The 21,670-nt window shown below is 37.1% G+C and overlaps 1 long non-coding RNA gene across 1 annotated transcript in view; it reads left to right on the forward strand.

Moving 5' to 3' along the window:
- The first annotated feature begins 2,318 nt into the window (after window positions 1-2,318).
- LOC309634825 overlaps window positions 2,319-21,670 on the forward strand; it is a 125,593-nt gene continuing 106,241 nt past the window's right edge. The window contains exon 1 of the long non-coding RNA XR_014248447.1: window positions 2,319-3,765. This is a non-coding gene — a long non-coding RNA (uncharacterized lncRNA). The remainder of the gene's footprint in view (window positions 3,766-21,670) is intronic.

The raw sequence follows: 21,670 nt of genomic DNA on the forward strand, positions 1-21,670 counted from the left end.
ACACTGATAGTTGTACTAGGATTCTCTACAAGTTATTTTTGCAAAACTTTTGACATTTGCTTTTTTTTTTTTTTAAATTTCCCACTGTTTTTCACACTGTTGGGAGGAAGTCACATGTTAAGTTAGTTGCTTGCCCGAGTTTCTCAGTGTTGTCTACCTTAATCTCTGTAAACTCATATCTATCGGAGGTCACGGCAGAATGTTTGTTATCCCTCACGTCATGTGATATTTATCTAGCTGCAGTAGTAATACTATTGGTATTTGGAAATAAATACCAGCCCACTTGTTTTAAAAAACCCTGGCATTTATGCAGGTGTTGAGGGTAATGGAGAGCCTCCTATCTTGGTATAACTGAGTTATCATCTTTTAAACAGAGATTGTGTTTTCTACTAATGGCACTTAGGACCTTACTACACGCAGGTGTGAGCATGGGGGGTGAGGAAAAGAGATACTCTGCCTGCTGTTGTGGGATCAGACAGAAAACTAAGTGGCAACAACATTTATAGATTAATCAGGAGAGATGTTTTTTCTTCCTTTAAAGCAAGAACCATTGCTTCCCAATTTGTCATTCACACAGTCCAAATACACGTGCAACCAGCCGGAACAGAAGAAAAATATACACAAGGGTCATAGAACTTTTAGCCACAAGAAGGAGTCTATTCTCTTTATATTTGTTTGTTTATATATTTTTAATATATTTCCCTGCAGTGGCAGCAGAGCACTGAGGGTGACTTTAAAGTGAAACATGGATTCACAAAATAGGGGCTGATGCTCTCATCCTAACACAATTCCAGAGAGTGGGTTGTGTTGGGAAAGAAACATTCACCCTGTAAACCACTGGATATCAAGCCCCGTGTTCCAGGTCTGCTGGAACCTTGTGACTGGCCCCAGCATGCTACAAGCACCCTCTAGACTTAGTAATTTTAGCAGCACTGTAGTGTACATATAAATAGTAAATAAAATGTGATATGTTTTAAATGAAAATCTAAAGTGACCTAAATGGACCTGAACAATCTGTTAAACGCACAGACCTCGTGTACTTGGTTCATTTATGGCCAACGCCGTGTTGCTCTGTTGGCTGCGAGTATTTTGATTTAACGAGGGTGGGGAGGAGAGAGGAAGCAGAAAGCACTTTCTCTTTCCAAGTTTGAAGGCTTTTCTTTCCTTCCATAGTTGAAAACAGAATTCTGTTCAGGACAATAAAACCTTTTCTTCCCAGTATTGAAGCATTTGATATTGATTATTTTTTGCTGTCTCTTTCTCAATGATAAGAGATTGGATTTTTCTGATTAATCCAGAGAGAGTTTAATAGCATTTCACTTCATGGAATCAGTGTGTTGGCTCTCTCAGGAGGGGAGAAACAGGAGTGTGTTCTGGACCTCAAGTCGTGGAATCAGCTCTAAGTGTCCATGGGAAAGTGAAGAGGCCCGGAAGCTGTCCAGGATTGAAGAGCCTGACCTCAGCGAGGACTGGGGCATTTTCTAGGATAAGATGGCAACTCTGTCAGTTGAACTTGCCCGTGACTCCACCTTTGCCCTTTACTTTTCTAGCTGCTCTCTTTCCTGCTTCACCAATAACTCCTCTCACAATATATCTCTTGGGATCTTCATCAGTTGGCGAGGTACCATCCAGTGTGGTGCACATCTGGGGGTGTTTTTCCCTCTGCCAGAGGATTTGGTGGGCTCCAGGGCTCCGGATCTAACAAGGGCTGCCCAGGGTGGCAGGGTCACAGTGGATAAAGCAAGCATGGCAGCTTCCACCAGGAAGAGTGGATGTGAAAGTGCGTCCTAACGTATAAATCTCTATAAGTGTATTATGTACTATATACCTACTTGTTATATACTATATAATATACATCCTATATAACTACATCTTATATAATATATCTTATATGTTCTTTTTTTTTTTAATTATTTGTTTTTACTTTATTGATTTTTTATTTCCTTTCAGTTTTCTTCTGCATTTATTCAATGGTTAATTTTCTAACTTCTTTTTTTTTTTTTTTTAAACGTGCTGATCCATTTATTTATTTATTTATTTATTTATTTATGGCTGTGTTGGGTCTTCGTTTCTGTGCGAGGGCTTTCTCTAGTTGCGGCAAGCGGGGGCCACTCTTCATCGCGGTGCGCGGGCCTCTCACTATCACGTCCTCTCTTGTTGCGGAGCACGGGCTCCGGACGCGCAGGCTCAGTAATTATGGCTCACGGGCTTAGTCGCTCCGCGGCATGTGGGATCTTCCCAGACCAGGGCTCGAACCCGTGTCCCCTGCATTGGCAGGCAGACTCTCAACCACTGCGCCACCAGGGAAGCCCCTTATATGTTCTTGAATGTAATCATTTAATTGTGCCTGGCACATAAAAGCTTTCAATACATGTTGCTGAAATTTGCAGAGGAGTCTATAGTAGGTCTATGAGTTTATCATGCTCATGGCCCTGTAAGAGCAAAGAGTACCTCACAGTAATTGGGGTGATAATACACACTTTCCCAGCTCTGTAGAATTGTCATAAGGCTCAGATCAGTTACTGTATGTGAAAGCGAGAATTAGCACTACACACATCTAAGGAATTATTATTAGCTATGTGTTCAAAGCCAGATTTAGGAAAATTGTAAAAGAGGAAAAATCATACTTTGGGAAATGTGTGTCCGTGTTATTGGACATTTGTGTTTATGTTTTGGAAAACTTGTGTTTTGTAGGTGCCTGGACAGTATGAGTAGCACCATCTTCTCAATGTATTCCAATATATAAGCATATATCTCAGACTTAGTAATTTTAAGTCAATAACTCAGAATAACTAATGTATTGGTTCCTTTAGAGTGAAATCCTTTATCCAGGCCAGAATAGAAAAAGACTAAATCCTGTGTCCACTGGAAAGAGTGAGGACTTCATAAAGATAAAAGGGTGGGCAAGATGGAGAGGAATAAAAAGAGGGCAGGGACACAGATAGCAGTTTTGAAGGAATCAGAGAGGGTTTGGGGGTAGCAGGTGGCTTCCTGTGTGGAGTCCATGGAGAGGAGCAGAAATGGGGAGAGAGGATTGTTAAGATGTTCTATTGTGTAATATTATCCCTTCTCCACCTCCCACCTGATCCATATATCTTCTGTAGATATTAAATGAAAATTATATTTTAAAAAAATCAACACATCAGAGGATGGGCTCCAGGGCGACCCATATTATTTGAACTGTACCTTTAAAACGCTTACTCTCCGAATAAAAAATATTTATTGAGCACCTACTGTATTCTAGGAACTATGTTTGATCCTTTCACATTATCTTGCAGGATTCAAACAGCAACACAGCAGAAGTGGGTATTATCTCCATTTTATAAATGAGGAAACTGAGGCTCAGAAAGAAAAACTGCCCACACTTGGTGTTCTCAAACTTCAGTCCTTCAAAATCACCTGGAGGACTCGTTAAAACTCAGATTGCTGGGCCCTGACCCCAGAAGTTTCTGATTCAGTAGGTCTAGGGTGGAGCTGAAGAATTTGCAATTCTAATATGTTCCCAGGGGATGCTGGGCTACCATACCTTAACAATCATTGACTTAAGATCATTTCTTTTTAAAGCACAGCAGCCAGGATTTGAACAAGTTTGACCACAGAACTGGTTTCCTCCCCTTCAACGCCCATGCCTCTCCAGGCTAAGGTGGTGACTCTCAACCTCAACTGTGAGTTAGAAGCACCTCGGGATGCCCAGGCCACAGCTCAGGACTAAAACCTCTCAGGTATTTTCAATGGGCTGCTAAGGATAATACTCACTGTTATAAGGTAAGAAAGCGTGGAATACGGCTTAAATGTTCCTGGGGTCCCAGAGCCTCTGTGTGTGTGTGTGTCTGTGTGTGTGCGCATATGTGTGCACACACGCGTGCGTGTGTGCACGTGTGTGTTTACACATGCATGTGAGGATCTACATGCATCCTCTCTAGAGAACCAAAGCCTGAAGAAGTTATGTCCTTACCTTATTTGCATTTTCTCCAGTGATCCAAACATGGAATAAGCACAGGCATTGGAACCTGACCACCTGGGGCTAAATCCTCTTTAGGCCGCTTTGTAGCTGTGTAATCCAAGGCAAGTTCCTTTATTGGTGCTGATATGTTGTTTATGTGGAATGAATGTGATATAGTCCATAAAATACAAGCAGGGAGGACCCCCTTCCCTTATTGTGTTCCTTTAGAGAGAGATTGGTTTCGTGGCTTTATTTATTTATATTATTATTGTTTTAAGCCACTACGTTTTTTTTTTTTAAATTTATTTATTTTCATTTGACTGCATCGGGTCTCTGTTATGATGCGCGGGCTTCTCTCTAGTTGTGGCGTGTGGGTTTTCTCTCTCTAGTTGTGGCGCGTGGGCTCCAGAACACGTGGGCTCTGTAGTTGTGGCACGTGCGCTTAGTTGCCCCGCAGCATGTGGGATCTTAGTTCCCCGACCAGGGATCGAACCCACGTCCCCTGCATTGGAAGGCGTATTCTTTACCACTGGACCACCAGGGAAGTCCCTTGGTTTGGCAGCTTTATATCTAAAACCAGCATTTCCCAAAGTGTGGGAGTCTTACTGCTGGTGGCACGAGAGATGTTGTTTGTGCCCCAACATGGATGAAATAAAACTGAATCATATTATGAGACGATTTTTTCTTTTCAAATTTTTTCAATTCTTCTGATTATATCAAAGGAAAGTTTCAGTGCTGTGCTAGCATGCCTTTACAGCGCCTCAAAACTTGCTTCCTAATAATCCATATTATATATGAGTTTCATGTATATGTTTATAAGTTATATAGAAGTTTCAGGTGTACGGCATTATCATTTGACATTTGCATACACTATAAAGTAATCACCACCACAAGTCTAGTTGCCATCCATCACCATATTGTTGATGCTCTTCACCCATTTTGCCCACCCCCACATCCCCTTCCCCTCTGGTAACCACTAATTTGTTCTCTGAATCTATGAGTTTGTTTTTGTTTTATTTTGTTTCTACATTTGTTTTGCTTTTTTTTTCATTTCCACATCTGAGTGAAATCATATGGTATTTGTCTTTCACCATCTGACTTATTTCACTTAGCATAATACCTCCAAGGTCCATCCATGTTGTTGCAAATGGTAGTATTTCATCCTTTTTCATGGCTGAGTAGCATTCCAATAGATGTATATACCACATCTTCACATACCACATCTTCTTTATCAATTCATCCATCATTGGACGCTTAGGATGTTACCATATCTTGGCTATTGTAAATAGTGCTACAATGAACATAGGGGTGCATACATCTTTTTGAATTAGTGTTTTCATGTCCTTTGAATATATACCCAGATGTGGAATAGCTGGATCACATGGTAGTTCTAGTCTTAATTTTTTGAGGAATCTCTGTACTGTTTTCCATAGTGGCTGCACCAATTTACATTCCCACCAACAATGTATGAGGGTTCCCTTTCCTCTACATCTTCTCCAACATTTGTTATTTTTTGTCTTTTTGATAATAACCATTCTAACAGGTGTAAGGTGGTATCTCATTGTGGTTTTGATTTGCATTTCCCTAATAACTAGTGATGTTGAACATCTTTTCATGTGCCCGTTGGCAACATACACCACTAAATACAATGTTAGCAGTGAGTTTGTCATATATGGTCTTTATTACATTGAGATACATTCCCTCTATAGCCACTTTGTTGAGATTTTATCATAAATGGATGTTGAATTTTGTCAAATGCTTTTTTTGCATCTATTGAGATGATCATAGGATTTTTATCCTTCATTTTGTTAATGTGATATATCACATGGATTGACTTACAGATGTTGAACCATCCTTGCATCCCTGGAATAAATCCCACTTGAGTGTGGTGCATGATCTTTTAATGTATGGTTGGATTTTGTTTGCTAATATTTTGTTGAGGATTTTTGCATCTACGTTTATCAAAGATATTGGCCTGTAAGTTTCTTTTTTGTGGTGTCATTGTCTGGTTTTTGTGTCAGGGTAATGCTGGCTTTGTAAAATGTGTTTGGAAGGCTTCCCTCGTCTTCAGTTTTTTGGAAGGGTTTGAGAAGGATAGGTATTAAATCTTCTTTGAATGTTTTATTGAATTTGTCAGTGAAGCCATCTGGTCCTGGGCTTTTGTTTGTTGGGAGATTTTTGATTACTCTTTCAATCCCCTTACTAGTAATTGGTCTAATCAGATATTCTACATCTTCACGATTCAGTCTTGGAAGACTGTTGAATTTATCTATTTATTCTAGATTGTCCAATTTGTTGGTGTATTGTTGAGAGTAGTCTCTTATGATCCTTCACATTGCTGTGGTATCAGTTGTAACTTCTTTTTCATCTATGATTTTATTTGAGTCTTCTCTCTTTTTTTTTGCGGTTAGTCTAGCTAAAGGTTTTTTGATTTTGTTTATTTTTTTCAAAGAACCAGTTTAGTTTCTGATCTTTTCTATTTTTCATTTATTTCCACTCTGATCTTAATTATTTCCTTCCTTCTACTAATTTTGGGTTTCATTTGTTCTTCTTTTTCTAGTCCCTTCACATGTAAATTTAGGTTGTTTATTTGGAATTGTCCTGGTTTCTTGAGGTAGGCCAATAGTGCTGTGAACTTACCTCTTAGAACTGCTTTTGCTTCCACCCACAGATTTTGGTATGTCATATTTCTGTTTTCATTTGTCTCTAGGTACTTTTTAATTTCTACTTTGATTTCCTTGATGGCCCATTGGTTGTTCAGTAACATGTTGTTTAATCTCCACATTTTTGTGGTTTTTCCCATTCTTTCTTGTGACTGATTGATTTCTAGTTTCATATCATTGTGGTTGCAGAAGATGCTTGGTATGATTTTAATCTTCTTGAATTTGTTGAGACTTGCTTTGTGGTCTAACATATGATCTATCCTAGAGAATGTTCCATGTACACTTGAGAAGAATGGGTATTCTTTTGGATGGATGAATATATCTATTAAGTCCTCTAGTATATTGTGTGTTTAAGTCTCCTTTGCTAATAATCGTTTTCAATAAAATGAAGATTGGGCCTTAGGCTCAGAGCCTTGACAGATCATGTTATCTAGCTAGAATTCAATGACATTAAACACTTTTATGAATACTTTCTCTTTATTGTACTGATTTTTATTTTTACAGTGTTACATAGTGTTTTATTAAAATATTTATTTATTTTTAAATAAATAGTTTCTTTGAAAATGTATCAAGTTTTCTTTAAAACAAGTATATTTAACTTTTAGATAGTGAGTTTCATACTATTATGAAAAACAATAACTTGTGTTGTCTGTGGTATTCTGAGTTTTGAAAAAGGCATCTTGAACCATGGAGTGTAAGGTATCTGATAGATTGTTTTCCACAGACTGCATAATTTCAGAAGTCAAAGTTCCCAGCATCACTGGCAGTATATATATCTGTTATACCCCTACATGTTGTTTTTCATCCCAGCTCTCATATTGCTCTCCGGCTTCTCAATCTCATCTCTGGTGGTGGTGATGACGGTACCGGTGGCACCTATCTTGAACCTGGCCAGCATCACACTTTTCCCATTCCAGGCTTGTAGTCCACTGAGGGGGAATGGAGGGGTCCCAGGGTAAAGTAGATTTGAATCACACCCATCCCCAGGGGACTCATTTTGCAATCCAGCATGTGGTTTCATCTCAAATATAGACTTTCAACAGAAGAATTAAGGGGCAAAAGACATCCTGGACAGAGAAGAGCCTTTTCAGAATCCCTGTGCCAGGCCCAGGGACAGACTCTGGTGTTGGTGGAGTTGGGGTGTGATAGGCTGAATAATGGTCCCCCAAAGATGTCTACATTGCAGTCACTGGGACCTGTGAATATGTTACCTTACATGGCAAAAGAAACTTTTTTTCTAATGTGATTAAGTTAAAGATCTTGAGATGGGAAGATTACCCTGGATTAGCTGAGTGGGCCCAAAGGTCCTTATAAGAGGGAGGCAGGAGGATGAAAGACAAAGAAGACAATGTAAAGATGGAATCACAAGCTGTGCTTTGAAGATGGAGGAGGGACCATAAGTCAAGGAATGCAGGGAGCCTGTAGAAAAAGCAAGGGACTGGATTCTCTCATGAAGCCTCTGTCAACGCATTATAGACTTATCTCCAGAGCTGTAAGTTAATAAATTTGTGTTGTTTTGAGCCACTAAGCTTGTGGTAATTTGTTATGGCATCAATAGGAAACTAATACATGGCTCATGGAGGGGCCCCATGACAGACAGGCATCTCAGGCTCCAGGAGGAGCCATTGTTGAAATACAGGAAGAACAGCCAGGGTGTCTGGGCCCTTTATCAAATCTGCTTGGTGCTGCTATACCATGTTGTGTGGTTCACCGTGCCTGTGATTGGTGGGTCCAAGATCCAGCCAGGCCCAACTAAAGAGGAGGTCCTATAAGCCTTGGGGAGGGAGGTTAGGTTTGGGTGTGGTCAGAAGGTACAACCAAAGCAGACAGCTTTGGTTACCAATCTGATTTCTGTTTTCTCGTTTCCCCACCTAAACAGAAACTTAATTTTATTCTGATTCCTCCTATCCCCACTCAGTGATGTTCTCCTGGGGAAACTGACCCCATCTACAAGTTCCATTTTAGTACATCTCTCATCTTAGTACTGGTTACTAAGCCATTCAGCACATGGCATTTCCTGATGACTGTTATCTGTCCAGAGATGGACACATGACCCTACAAGCCCAACAGGCCTGAAACAAAGCTTCACTCTACACATGGAGAAGAATTTTACTCTCTCTTGTGAACAGGGAGGCATAGCCCTGACTATCACTGGCAGCCATCTTTTGACCATAAAGGGAAACCAGTTTTAGGAAGAAGTTGTCACTGAGGACAGAAGAGCAGATGGATAGAAAGAAACTGAGTACTCGATAACATAACTGACATAACATAGCTGATCTAACATCCTGGACTTCTATGTGAGGAACTTTATTATTTAAAGTCAGTTTATGTATGCTGTTACTTGCAGCCTGAATGATTATATTAAAGTGCTTTCTCGTGTCTGAGTCCTTCTTGATCCACATCTTTCTTGGGAGATAGTAAATGTGGTTTTAACTAGAATGAACTGACTGATATCTGCTGCTAACACTCTCATCTTGGGCAAGAGATGTGGTCACCTATATGACCTTGATTTTCCCAATTTAAAGGGAAGATTATAATAATGTCTATATTACAGCATTAGTTTAAGAATTTATTAAGGCCATGCTCATAAACTCATTTTGGAAATTCTGAACTGGTGAAGAGGTAAAGGATAAGAAATTAAAAAGCTGTCTTCCTGTTGCTATTTCTCAAATATGGAGCCTATAGAGTAGCTTATGATGCTTTTAGGACACATAGCAGACTCTCCTGGGTCATCTAGCATTTATTTGTAACTTGTTCTAAAAACATCATGGTAACATGAACAGAAATAAGTAAACAGCCTCCCATGATATTAGTACCTCTACAAATACAACTATTTATTTTCCCATGTTTCCCTTTGATTCTTATCCACACTATGAACAAAATAGTTTAGATATGTATTGCACAAACACAATTTTGTATTCTTTAATATTACATGATAAACACGTTTTTCATGTAACTACATGGTCTTCACAGTTATTTTTAATCATTGAATAATATCTTATTGAGCTGTGTTAAAATTTCCATAATCATTTTTCCTATTGGTTGGGCATTTAGGTGATTCTTTTTAAAAGTTTTTACTTCTGCTGCTAAAAATAACATTTTTGCTAACAAATTTAACATTTTCCTACATATGAATTTTTTGAATGATTGCATGATGTTCTTAGGATGTGTTGCCAGAAGTAGAATAATTGCCTCAAAGACATAAACATTTCTTTGGGTCTAATTGCTTCCCTCAAATTTTGCCAATGTACATCCCCTCCATCAGTGTGAGTTGATGTTTATGTATTTATTTCAGAGTCCTCTTGCCAGATTTAAAAATTCTTTTAAAATATTTAAATATTTATTTTTTTAGGAATCAGCTTTATGAAGGTATAGTTACATCTGGTGAAATGCAACCATGTGAATTCAATAGATCTTGGTAATTGTATACATCTATGTAACCACCACTACAATCAAGCTATAAAACATTTACATTGCTCCTCAGAATTTTCCTGTACCCCTTAGCAGTCAACCCACCTCCTATTCTGGCTCCATGCAACCATTGATCTACTTTCAGGAATTAGCTTTGCCAGGCTTACTAGAATTTTGTATAAATGGAATCATGCAGTCTATACTTTTTTATGTCTGCCTGATTTTGTTCAGCATAATATTTTTGAGATTTACCCATGTTGTATATATCAGTAGTTTGATTTTTTTATTACTGAGTAGGATTTCACTGTATGAATATACCACAATTTGTTTAATAATTGACTTATCTGTTGTTGAATGTGTGGGTTAATTCTAGTGTTGGAGTGTTATGAATTAAGCTGATTTAAACATTTGCATACAGTCTTTGTGTGGACATACGTTTTCATTTCTCTTGGGTAAACACCTAGGAGTAGGATTGTTGGGTCATAACAAAAAGCACATATTTAACTTTGTAGAAAACTACCAAATTATTTTTCAAAATGGTTTTACCAGTTTACATTCTCACTAGACATGATGGGAGTTCCAATTGCTCCATATCTCTGACAACACTTGATATGGTCAGTCTTTTTAATATTAGTTATACTAGTAGGCATGAACTGGTATCTCATTGTCATTGGTCATTTAATTTTCATATGATCTTTACCTACAGTTTTTGGGTAAAAATGAGGTCATAATGTTTAATTTCTACTATTATATTGAAAATAAGGGAAATGGAATAAAGGTATAATAAAAGTTTAATTTCTGGAATTGTAATGAAAATAAGGGGAAATGAAAGAAGCTGGAAAAAAACATAATATGTAGAGGAAATAAAAAGACATTAAATAGATTTTATCACATAAGATGATTTCACAAAGTACGGATATTTGGATTTGTTTAAAGTGAACAGACCCCCAATACATCATCAGAAGGGGCAATGGAGGCAGAGACAGCATTGTGAGCTGCTGGAGAAGGCTTGAGACAGGCAGATGCCTGCAGTTCGCCTGTAGAAGCAGGCAAACATTCCTGAGAAAGTGCCCTGAGGCTGAATGAGTCCTTCTCTCATGGTCCTGATAGAGGTTGCGTTAATAAGAAGTGTAAAATGCCACTTTCCAGTTGACCCACTCTTTTACCTCCTAAACCGAAGAAAAATGAGGATGAAGTTGAATATTTGCCATTGTTGGGCAATGATCTCCCCTTCAATTTCTGCCCAGGCTTTGGTGTACTGGGAAACCATTTGGACTCAGTCTGTGGGAATAGAAAGGACAAAACCAGTCTATTGGTTAACCTGAGCAGGCTTAACGGACCTTAAGGAAAAAGTCGATACTCCTGAGTCAGCAGTGATCATGCTCAAAGCCCTCAGTCTCCAGTGTGTTTGTTTCATGGACGTCAGAGGCTTTTTCCCCAGTCTAACGGCTTTGTGAAGTTAATCTCCGATACCCTAGAAATTAAACGTATTGCTTATGCAGAACTTGGTAAAATGTGTAGAGACATATGCGGGATATAATTTCAATCCAGTGATCTTTTAAAAGATAAGCACAAGATGATAAAAATGACAACATTCAATTTAGAAATTCTCACAAAGCCAGTAATACTCCCATTCTCTGAAATACCACTGATGCTTATGTGTGTACTGGCACATTTTGTCCTAATGGGATATCAGAAAGCTCACAATCTGAGAGAGATTCTCAAAGAAGAGTGATTTTGAGCAATTCATCATTTGTGATGGGGAACCAGTGACAGCCAGAGTGGATGAAATTGCTGCTCAGAATTATTTGGAACAACATTGTCATCACTACCCACTAATATATTTTTTTCATTGACATTTGTTTATATCTTTACCAAAAAGGAATTTGGGGGGGACAAACTTGAGGGGTCTTGGTCTATGTGAGGGTTATAATCAAAGCACACAGATTTAATACTGATCCATCCTCTGTTGCTATTGGGACCAGATTTTCAAAATTCAATCCAATGAATAATGCACTGTACTATTATTTTCCGTTTTTTGAGACATGTCCTTTTCCAAGTCATGTAAATAAAGACTTACAAGGCCACTTTATCTTTTTTTGCCCAAAGTATGGTTTTTAAATTTCAATGCTGGGCATGTAATACTATAAACTAATTAATTGTCTTAAAAATATGCAAAGTGTGAAGTCATTGTGAGGTTACTGTTGCCACCAAACATATAACTTGAAACTTATGCCTCCAAGCGATGAGTACTTCAGAGAAGACTCCAGAGAGAATTAGACCCAGAATTCTGTTATGGAGCTTTGATACATTTCAAACACTACTAATGAAAAGGAATAGCATATTGAAAATGGAGATCATATGTATGGTGTAGCCTTTCTCAGGAATTCCTTAAAACAGAAAAAAAATTGGCAATAAAGTACTATTCCTTCAAGCTGAGAAATGGTGCCATGATGCATCAATAGGGACCTGGGTTAAATCCAATATGGTCCATCCTTAGTAAAGAATACTACTCAGCTATTGAAAAGAAAGAGGTAGGTTTACACATATTGACTTGGCAAGATCTCTAAAACATATTTTTAAGTGAAAAATGCAAGAACAATAATATTGTATAATCCCATTTATAGAAAAAAGAGATGAAGTATAATTGAGATATGAACACACATGTATATAAAGGCATGACATGCATACCAAGCTATTGACAGCTATTCCTACTGACAGCACAATTGAAGACAGTTCTGGAATTGGTTCTATAATGCCAAAACAATTAATTGAAGATGGAAATAAATACAGACACAATCCAAGGATAAGTGGTAAGGGTCTATAGATGTTCTTGTTCTCCATTCTATCCCTCATACCTAACCCAGATCCCAGCAGAAAGCAAAGGGTGCAGTAAATATTAGTTGGATGAGTGTTTTCAGTCTGTTGGAAGCATATATTTTTATGACATAAAATGCAAATATGGAACAGATGATAGTATTTAGCATATTAGAGACAGTATGAATTTTACTACCTGGATTAATTCAGTTTCCTTAGCAAAGACCGTCACATCAAGAACATTAGCTGCTAGTGTTTTGTGAAAACAGAAGACTGCAAGAAACCAACATGGCATCCAGCTCCATACCAGATGGACGTTCTCCAGATGATGGTAATGTCCAGCCTTCCCTAGATGTCACATCCGGCTTCTTGAGCCATTCCTTCAGCAGCATCCACCAGCAGTACATAACATGAAACAAGAAGCAGGATCACCCACAGCACGCTACTGGATCTCAGCCAGGCTGCCTACCCTGTGGTAAAGCTGTCTGCCACACAAGGTCTTTGGGAAGGACATATGTGGAGAATGGATGGCAGTGCGGGCTCTGCACCGGGCTGAAACGGGATTGCCACGAGCAGGGTGGGCAGAAGAAACACCGCGAATATCAAATGATAGGCTGCGGAGGTGGACTTCTGGGAAATCATATGCAACGGAAAAATTCCTTTCAGGCCAAGAGGCCCGCTGGGGAAGGAGAAGAGAATAAAGAATGAAAGAAAAATTTTTTGAAGTTTTAGCTTTGACTGAAGGGATATTATTAGTGGACGGGTGGAATATAAAATAGTCTGCCTACCAATGGCTGTCTTCAGTATGGTCATAACAGTGTTATTAGTTTTAAGCACAAGCGATTTTGTACAGTTAATCCAGGATATGTCTATAAGTGTTACATTTATGTGGAAAAAGTGTTTTCACATAGTCATGGTGTTTACCTAGGTTTGAGATTTGCAACCGTGTCACATTTTAAAACTTTGGAAAAATAATTCTATGTTCATAATTTCCAATGTAAAATGAAAACACAGACCATCTGGAAATTATCAAAATGCTGTGTAAAGGCAATGATGCCATTTACTGTATAGAATCAATTTAGCACACCAATAAAAACACACACACGTTTAAACCTCGAAAAAGCAGGCTATTTTTTTTCCATAGAACTTTTCATTTAAATTCTGTAGCCATTGTTGTGCAGTAAATTTCGTTGTCACACAGCTATAGCTAAAGAGCTTTTTATTTGATGTAATCCTACAGCATCATTAAAATATCAGTATTTTTTATGTTTTGTAAATATTTGTGGACACCATTAAGAAACACGAAACCTAGTGCAGTAACAAATGTCCATTTTATGGCCACTGTCAGACTATATATTGTACAATGCCCCAATATTATCAGCAATCTAGACCTAAATTATCACAACCCTAAGTCCATGAAACACAAGACACATATATAATCTCCCTTAGTCCATGTATTGAAATGTTAGAATTGAAAGCTTGGGCTATCAATTCAGACAGAAAATGTTGTTTTCCAGAGGAATTTTTCACTCAGGACAAAAAAAGAGAAAAGGCAAAGGAATGAAGCTAAGGACTGATTTTTGAGAATGGCTCTAAACCCGAGAGAAGATTTTTTTAAAAAATAAATTTATTTATTTATTTATTTATTTTTGGCTGTGTTGGGTCTTCGTTGCTGTGCACGGGCTTTCTCTAGTTGTGGTGAGCGGAGGCTACTCTTCATTGCCGTGCACGGGCTTCTCATTGTGGTGGTTTCTCTCGTTGTGGAGCACGGATTCTAGGCACACGGGCTTCAGTAGTTGTGGCTCACAGGCTCTGGAGCGCAGGCTCAGTTGTTGTGGTGCACGGGCTTAGTTGCTCCGCAGCATGTGGAATCTTCCCGGACCAGGGATCGATCCCGTGTCCCTTGCATTGGCAAGTGGATTCTCCACCACTGTGCCACCAGGGAAGCCCCTTGGAGAGAAGATTTTTACGTCCCCAGAGAAGAAACAGAGGTGAGAGGGGAAGTAAATGGAAAAGTGGGAAAGTTTTTTTTTTTTTAAATCACTGTGCCTTATTACTATTAATTAACAAAGACATTCAGATTATCAGTAAACAATGTTGGTTTATGGGGTTAGAGATTTCCTCTCAACTCACAATTCTTCTTGAGAGAAACCAAGGAGATTGATGTTTTAAACTATGATGACAAATTACCCGTAACATGGTTCATGGCAAATACAAAGCAAATAGTCTCTAAGTTGCTCAGGAATGCAACCAGTTAAGGTGCAGCAGGGAATCTGTACAAGACTGGGTCAAAACTGCAAATACTATGTCATGTAATTAGGCAGAATTAGTGTGGGACTTAACACCTGGTGATTCAATTTGCCCTGTGACAGAAGCCCCCTAACTTACTGATAAATATTTCCTTTCTTCTGCTCAATTTCTTTATCACTTCTGTAAATCATAAAAGACAAATCACCCCTCACTTCCCACACATCCTATGGTCTTCTTTTTTTGTAGAGCTTTGAAGGTGGTGAAAGAATCGATTTCATTGACTACAAATGACAGTATTAATCAAAAGAGGCTGCCGGGACTCATAACGGTGAATTTGTCAAGAAGGGTCGAACTGGTAGACTACCTTGGCCTCTTGCATTTCCCTTCTTCAGTGTGGTCCTCCATGGCAGCACTTGGAGGAAGCTGCTGGATCTGGCTGCCAGAGAGACAAGGCAACGGAGAGGAAAAGTTATCAGTTTGAAAAACAAGTGTTCTGACTTTCAACCGGGCTTGTATTCAATCCTCAAGGGCATTTTGACAGAAGGCAAGCCATTACTAATCATGAGAGAGATTTCAAAATCTTTTTCTGAACTATGCAGGCCAAATGCACATAATCTGCTTCCCGAAACTATTCTGCAACACGGGGCTTTTATTTTTAATTGTCTGTTTATTATGAATTTCACAGTATCTCTTCCAACTGAAGAGTTGTATCTTCCTCTGACAGAAGTTATCTCATTCATCAGATGATCAGTTTGAATGGTAACTTCCTCCCCAAGCGTTTCTTAATATGAGAGCCAATATAGAAGTTGGATTTTCACTCCATCGTGAGTCGTTACTGATATTGACAAGATTTGCAACAGGGTTATCAGATGGCTTGATCAATAATTCTGAGTTAATTTAAAAATTACAGCTTTACTTGGAAAGTGTTTTTCTCATATGAGATAAATTATGTTGTAGAAGAACTAGAAGGGAATTGTATTTTTTATATCTCTAATTAAAAAGGAAGTTTTTAATAGATAATTCTATTTCAGGTCAGAATATGCTGAGGTGAAGAAATAGTTCCTTATTCGTGTCAATGAACAAAATTGGGATTTAAAAAAATTTTTTTTAATTTTTAATTTATTTTTATTTTTTACAGTACGTCCTTGTTGATTATCTATTTTAAATATAGCAGTGTGTACATGTCAATCCCAAACGCCCCTCCCCCTCCCCCTCCCCCTTGCTAACCATAAATTCATTCTCTAAGTCTGTGAGTCTGTTTCTGTTTTGTAAATAAGCTCATTTATAATTTTTTTTAAGATTCCACATATACGCGATATCATATGATATTTGTCTTTCTCAAAATTGGGATTTTTTTGAGGACTTAAAAATAAAGAACTGAACTGAATTACTTTAATTAAAATATTCAAAATATGTTCAAATATAGTAGACAAGCGTTAAAGTTACAATTTGATGAGATTTCAAAACAAATTGTAAAATTGAGACATTTTTCTAATTTTAGCTGCCTTTTAAAAGATCTAAATGTAACTTTTTGGAGTGTTTTACTTATTTTCATACACTTACGATATAAGATAGGTGTGAATGTTAGAATATACATTTTTAAAAATATCTGCATCTCTTACCTAAATTTCTGTATTTTTTTATGTTCAATCTAAGCAATGGCAGATGAAGTTAGGCTTTTTTAGATTGCTTTAAGTAGCAGTTTACAAAAGAAATTTTATATCCTACAAATTAGCTTAGGTTTTTTCCTGACTTGTTTCTCTTTTAGGGTTTTTGATTTTTTAAAATGTGAGTATTTGAAAGTTTTCTGTTTATTTGTTTTTTGATTTCATTTTCTTTTGAGACTACATAGAATTGTGTGGATAATTCTCCCTATCACTTGTAGTGTAGGTTTGGATGTATTGTATATGATGAGTCATTAGAACTAGTTACAGGGACTAGAAACAACATGAAACAAACCACATACAATTGATGAATTTATGTTAAAATCATGTTTCTTACAAAATATAGTGGAGTATGTAAAAAGATAGTGTTTATGCTTTTCTACACCAGTATTTTAATGATTAAGGCAGAATAGTTTTCCCATTTGTGTTTTAAAATGGAAGAACATTATAAAAATATTTGTACAATGGTAGGTGAGTATATGTAAATGTGGGTACAAATATAAACATACATTTCTGGATGGATATATTAAAAAGTTTTAAACAATTTTAGAAAGAGACAGGGGTAGGTGGTTGTGAGAGAAGTGGGGAGATTTTTACTTTCCATTTTATGCCCTTCTGAACAGTTGGAATTTTCTAACTCTGTGTGTTTTACTTTTATTTTTTAAAGTCAATGATTACAATAAATATGCTAAATGGAATTACGTGCTATTTCTTTTTTCTTTATATTTTCCTGTGTAAAAATTTTTTGGCTAATAATTTTTTTTAAATAAGCAGGATTTAAGTATATTTTTTAAAAAGATGAAGCAGCTTTATTACTTTGCTTTTAGGAATAGGCTAAATAGGCTCACCCCCTGGGTTGGGCTCTGTCCCCACTCAGGCGGGTTGGCAATGTTGTCAGTTCAGTGTTGGAAGGATTTCTTTTCAAATTATCATAATTCCTCCTGTGGTTGTTCTGAAAGAACCCTGCCTCACCTAGTGTGTTTTCTAATAAATCCTAATAGGTTATTTTGATGGAAAAAAATACACATGGTCAAAAATATCTTTTAAATTAATTTTGTTGTTTGCTTTTGTTCCACTTCTTGCTACAAAGTTTCACATCTGAATATTCCGATGATCATAGCTTTGCTTGATTTGGAGTTAGTTGCTTTTCTGTTGATTTTCTATAGCAAAAAAATCAATACTGAGATCTTTCTGTGTGACATTGCCTAGTTGCCACTCACAGGTTTGGGAACCATTGCCAGGCGGAAGTGGAATGTCCTGTATAAATCTGTAGGGATTGCCTGTAATCAGTGTTCTTTAAAGTGATAGGATTTTCTCTATCAACCTTTGGAATTTTATGTTTGCTTGGCATATCATTCTGGTCTGACTTTGCATGCAATATGATAGGTCTTCAGTGGACAGTAGAGTGTCTTTCAGTTCTAAACATCCATTTGGGTGTAATTAAATAATGTCTACTATTATTCCTTGTCTTCTCCATTTCATAGTTATAGTTTTAGTATCTGGAAGAAATAATTAATTTTGCCCTACACGGAAATAGGATTTTTAAAAAAAATATTTTATTTATTTATTTATTTTTGGTTGCATTGGGTCTTCATTGCTGCGTGCAGGCTTTCTCTAGTTGCAGCAAGCAGGGGTTACTCTTCGTTGCAGTGCGCGGGCTTCTCATTGTGGTGACTTCTTTTGCTGTGGAGCACGGGCTCTAGGCACGCTGGCTTCAGTAGTTGTGCACATGGGCTCAATAGTTGTGGCTCGCAGTCTCTAGAGCGCAGGTTCAGTAGTTGTGGCACATGGGCTTAGTTGCTCTGGGGCATGTAGGATCTCCCCGGACCAGGGATCGAACCCGTGTCCCCTGTATTGGCAGGCGGATTCTTAACCACTGCACCACCAGGGAAGTCCCTGAAATAGGATTTTTAAGATTAAAAGCAATGTCAACTTTCAAAGATAATACTCATCTACTCCTATAATTAGAACTATATACATGTGAGGTAATAATTCATTCAGTTCCAAGATATATTCTGCTGTTGGCAAAAAAAGGACAGAATTATGTAGTTCTAGCTTATGTCTAAAAGATGTCAAAACAGTAAGTTTAGTAACAAAATCATTTGAAACAAGTGTCAGAAAATTTTTAGCAAAAACAACTGGCCAGTTGAATATTTCAGTTTTTAAGGAGTGTTTCTGATATCACATCGAAGCAAAAATAAAACAAAAAATAATGACATGTTTCTATATTAAATCTATACTACAAAATAAATTAAAATAATATTATTATTTCTGTCTCAAAATGAAGAAAATAATTAGTGAAAAAATTTCACATCATATAGATAACGAGGATGTGGTAAAAATTGTTACCTGGATTTAAATGCAGAAGATTTGTTTTTAAGTTTATAGATATCATGTGGACTTCCAAGATTAAATATATATCTTTTACTCAATTTTTTGTATTGTCATAAAAGGACCTGCTGGAAATGGTAATGAGATTATTGGCCTTTGAAATTTTTATTCAGTGTGGAGACACAGTGTTTAGTACTAAGTACAGGAAGAAAAGGTATCTATGATTCAGGATTTAGAAAGTTATTTTATTTGTAGATCATTTTAATTAAGCACCATATAAATTAATTTTTAAAATAAAATAATGGTTTATTCTTAAAAAAGAGTCAAACTCTTGAAGCAGCATTTTCATCATCATCTTACTTTCAAATCAATATGGATTTCATACTTTCTAAGACTTTGATGATATTGAGAAAGCAACTTAGTGACTTAAAATATGTTATTCAAAGATCCATAGTGTCAATTTATCTTCATCTTTTTAAAAAACATAAGTTAGTATTTTTGAGCTATGTGTAGTTTGCTTTGCATAATTTCTATGACAGTGATTCAATACTTTTTACGCAAATATCTAAGTTATGGTTTGGTTGATGGTTTTTTTTGTTGTTTTTTTTTTTGCCTTATAGCCACAAATTTCTGTCATATAATTTTTTAGAATATTTCCATTTTATAAAAAGACATTTGCCTAAATTACTGCCACTTCTGTTACTATTATTACTTCCAATAGATAGTATCAAACACTTAAATTTTTCCAGGCACTATGCTTAATGCATTACATGTATCACCCCATTTAATCCTTAAAACACTGCATGAGACAGAGACACTTACTTTACAGATGGAGAAACTGAGGCACAGAGAGGTTAAGTAACTTGGTCATTGTTTTGTAACTAGCTAATGACGGCCCTGGGATTTGGAACCCAGGCAGTCTGATGCCAGAGTCCATGCCTTAAATTCCATAGACATGGGATTTGAATCAATTCGAAAGTTTGAATTTCCATTTTATGTTTCGGTCATATAATAACACAATTTTATGAGCAAAAAAATGTAAAATGGTTTGTTGTTGTTAAATATATTTTCTGTCTATGGGTGTTGGACAGAGCAGCTTGACTCTTCACGTATCCACGTTCTTACCTACCCACCTGTGAGTTTCTTTTCCCCTGTTCTAGCTGACTCTCCATGTCCATAAGTGTTTAAGTATGGTGGTAAATGTTCTAATCTCAGAACCATTTGCGAGTTGCGTAATGTGGTAGAATTAAAGGCGAACATGAGCCTGCTTCTGTTACCTCCAAGCAGTAATGGGACTGCTGCTGAAGTATCACCAGGTCCTTTCAGTCTTCACAATGGAGAACTCTTGACCAAAGGTTTTTGGGGGGAGGGGGAGGAAGTCAGCTGTCTGCTTAAAGTTAATACCAGATGGTGCCCCTCATCAGTGTCCTTTTAAAAAATATATACTATAGTTCAGTAAGATAGCAACTGTACAAAATGGCTAAAATAGATTTTAGAATCATACCGTGTGTATCTTGGTTCATCTTCAAAATCAGACTGATCTTTGAAACTAGTGGGTTTTAATCAAAGCTGGCTTTTTAGGAGGAGTATAATGTATGCACTACTGTTTTAAAACAATTAGTGTGAGTGTGTGCGTGTGTGTTTTTGTACAATTGAGCCCATTCATCGTAAGTCTAAACTCGTTAGAAATAATGTACCCATGTAGACTAACAAAATAGTATGTAGATGTGATCTCAGTTGTAAATAGAAAAATCTAATTCAATAAACTCTGTATCACCCCTTCAAAAAAATATATAATATAATAACACAATTTTATGAGCAAAAAAATGAAAAATGGTTTGTTGTTGTTAAATTTTTTGTGTCTATGTGTAGGCTTTAGATTTACAGAAAAATTAAATTGTGTGGCCTCTTCAGATTCAAGAAAGAAGCTGCAGATAACTAATTGGGGCATGACTGAGCAAATGGAGAAGAATAATTTTTTTTTTAATTGCTGGCTTTATGTTGTCTATTGATATCTAGAAGTAAGGGCACGACTCCTGCTCTCAATTCCTTACAGTTTGGTTGGGGAATCAGTTGAGTAAATAGATAATCAGATGCAGTATGAGCAGGGCTAGATCAGAGGCAAATCTAAGTTCACAGAAAAGGATCACCTACCTTCCTTAGTTTGAGGGAGAGTGGGAAGGCTTCCTGGAGGATGTGATCCTTGAGCTGCATACGTTAGAAGGATGTGTAAAAGTTTTTGAGGCAGAGAAGGAGTGGAGTTGGAGGGCCTTGAAAGCAGAGAAACACCAAACTTAAAGGTACAGAGACATATAGCAGGGCTTGATTTGGAAACTTCATGGCTAGAGCATGGAGCGTAGGAAATGAAGCTGGAGAAATAAAGTCTGTAAAATAAACTGCTTTGTATACTGTTCTAAGGACCTAGGATTTTATCTTGAAGGTCATGGAGAACCATTTAAAGATTTAAGTAGGGGAGGAAACATAATTAGGTTTGTGTTTTAGAAAGATTGCTTCAGACACATAATGAAGGTTTTAATGCAGTGGGGCAAGACCAAAGTTAGGAGATGATTGTAAATGATTCTAGTAATCCT

The sequence above is a fragment of the Balaenoptera borealis genome (assembly GCF_965194805.1).
Source record: "Balaenoptera borealis genome assembly, chromosome: 9".
NCBI lineage: Eukaryota > Metazoa > Chordata > Mammalia > Artiodactyla > Balaenopteridae > Balaenoptera > Balaenoptera borealis.